The 3,173-nt window shown below is 21.4% G+C and overlaps 1 protein-coding gene across 1 annotated transcript in view; it reads right to left on the minus strand.

Annotated features, from left to right (window-relative positions):
• The window catches only part of LOC102679434 (elongation of very long chain fatty acids protein-like), a 14,066-nt gene that overhangs the window by 10,426 nt on the left and 467 nt on the right, over positions 1-3,173 (minus strand). The gene's annotated exons all lie outside the window — the stretch shown is intronic.

Raw genomic sequence — 3,173 nt, forward strand, 5'->3', positions numbered from 1 at the left:
TAGGCATAAAAAGATAAAGTGGAGATATTTGAGTGGTAATATTTTATCATAAAAACAAGAGAGTTAAACATTTACGATTGTTTGCGGGAACTAAACAGCATTAATTCGAATTTCCAATAGATCCATTTGCATGATCCTCGTTTGTTGTTTGACATTTTTTTTTCTCAACAACTACTTGTTAACACTATGCCAAGAAATATTATTCATTATTAGCGGATACGAAACATTAGGATTAAATAATAATAAAAACGAGTGGTGGAATAATAATTTCGAGTAAAATTGGTGATCATTTTCAATAATTATATAAAATAAATATACGAATTGTGTCAAATTGTAATAAAATAATTATACAATAATTGTATAAAAATATCTATTTTCGATAGTGCATATAAAATTGGAATTATCTTTGAATTATATCGAAATAATTTTGTTTGATTATAAATTATAAATATAATTTAATAATATAATTTACAAGCTTTATAGTTATTTTTTATAAGCTTTTTTTATAAGCTTTCGAAAAAAAATCGAATTGAAAATCGATATCATAATTTTAATTCGAATTTTATAAGTCTTATGTGTTGACGATGTTTTACAAAAAATTTACTAAAATATTTTGTAAAATGATAGTCTGACATTTTTTTTCTTTTATAGACGAGCTGATTCATTAGAAAAATATTTCTTCACTTATAAAAAGAAAAAAAAAATTCAATCACTTTTGTCTGAAGTTTTTCTAATTTTAACTTCCAATCTTTTAAACCATTCACATTTTGCATAATATATGATGTTTTATTTTTAAATTTTAAATTCATAATTTTATCACTCAGCATCAAAAAATTGATTCAAAATTCAAAATTTATGACATAAAATATTGTCAAAAATTAACGAGATACAGCGAAAATTAATAAAATGTACAAATATCATATCAAGTATAAAAATATATGATAATCACGAATCTTTAATATTTGGAGTATTCAAAAAATTTTATTTTTACTCTATTTCTTTGTGTTCCCACGTAGAATAGTTTAATTAGTTGATTAAAAATTATATTTAAATAAACAAGCGGTGCAAATTTTTATTTTACAAAGTGTTAATATTAAACTTTCGAAGGATCGATTCTACAGATTGAAACAAATACAAAAGGCGATATATAAAAATGTCGTATCGGGGCTTACTTATTAAGTTATAAGCACGAATAATTAGCTATTAAGTGAATATCCATCTCTGTCATATAGCAGCCTCACTTCATCTCGCTTTATCTAATGTGCACTTAAATTGCTTAATAACATAATAAATAACCGAAAATTTTACACATCAACTTTTGCATATTTGTTCTTGTCTCTATAATCGAAAGAAAATCCATAAATATATTAATATGTAGAATTATCTACGTAAGATAAAAATAACCGTTTCTTCTTCATATTGAGGTTGGAAATGAGCTATCATGAGCTACATGATAATATAATAATTAAAAAGTATTAAATTAAATGATTTTTCTTTCATGTTTTTACAATTCTCTTTTTTATATTTTTCATTTATAATTTTTCATATTATAAATTATATATTTGTTAATATATATTCACTGCATCTTTAATAAGTACATACTTTTATTATGTACTTATTAAAGATGCAGTGAATATAATATAAGTAGTGAATGTAAGTGAATATAAGTACATATTTTTATTTATTACTTTATATCTTTATTATTTAAAGGAATGCTGTGTGACATTTTCTTAAGAAGAAATGAAAATCAATTTTCCCCTTTTTTAAAAAAATCCATCATACAGATGGATTTTCATATCAATATCAAAAATATATTAAATAATCGTTTCATATTATTGTAACATATTATGATCTTATTAGTTGTGCAATAAAAAAAAGAGGAATTAAAAAAAAGAGAGAAGAAAAAGTGATAATAATTTATAATTTCAAATAATTGAAATCACATTATATTTATATATGGTTTGTAATATTTAATATTAACTAATATTAACATAAAAAGCGTTTTAAATGTAATGCAATTGTCATCGTCGATCAATCGATGATGCAATAACGATGATATAACATAATAGAATATTGTATGCATAAACAGTAAACATTGGATAAATGGAATTCATTAACGATAGTGATTACAAAATGAATTTATAATTATCAATCGTATAATTAATGGATATAAATTTATTTACCGATTTATTTATAAGATTTTAAATTTTATTCAGATATTAAAATAATTATACAATCATCTTCTTAACTTTAACTATCATCTACAATCAACTCATTCTTAACTTTAACTGTAATTGATTAACGATATTGGAAAAATTCTTATTCAAAAAATTGAATCGTTGATTATTGATTGTAAATGATGTAAATGATGTTATTTTCGAATAAATTTCATTTCAAATATTTTATATTTTGCATAATGCAAAAATATCTAACACATAATTTCCAAGTAATTGAAGTCTGATCTTATAATTCTGATGATTCTTATATGTACAGCTATGATAAAAGTTAAAAATATTCGTATACTTACAAAAAACTTACAAAAAAATTCAAAAATTTTGAGGTTATAAATGATAGAGCGAGATAGAGTTATCTCTATCTGTCTTCGTTATACCATTGTTTCAATCTCCTATCTCACTTCCTGTAATTATGTTCAACATTTTTGTGTTTGTTCTGTTCGATTCTTTAAAAAACTTTCACTTATAATTTATTATATTAATTATTGTATAAATAATCTCTTTTTATTTTATTTTGATATTATTATTTATTATTATATTATTCAAATTATTTCAAAGTAAACAAGTGTAATTATAATTACACTTACTATGCAATTGAATCGTCGAATGTAAATGGCTAATTTTATTAATATAAAAATTTAAATACTATTATGTTTTATTTAAGGATCAGAATAAGTAAAATTAATCAAAAGATAAAATAACAATGAGATTAAAAGTAAAAAAAATTGTAGTGAAAATAACGCTGTTAAAAATTTTGATAATGAAAATATTGATATTTGCAAGAATATATTCAAATTAAAGAAAGAATAGACTATCTAATTTCTTCACAGAATTGCAATTTTGAAGAATTAGATACATATAATATAAAAATACGTAAAATCACTATTTCTTTCTTTCTTAACAAGACAAGACAACTTTAATTTCTTTTAACAAATCTTA

This window comes from Apis dorsata, unplaced genomic scaffold, assembly GCF_000469605.1.
Source record: "Apis dorsata unplaced genomic scaffold, Apis dorsata 1.3 scaffold_1158, whole genome shotgun sequence".
Lineage (NCBI taxonomy): Eukaryota > Metazoa > Arthropoda > Insecta > Hymenoptera > Apidae > Apis > Apis dorsata.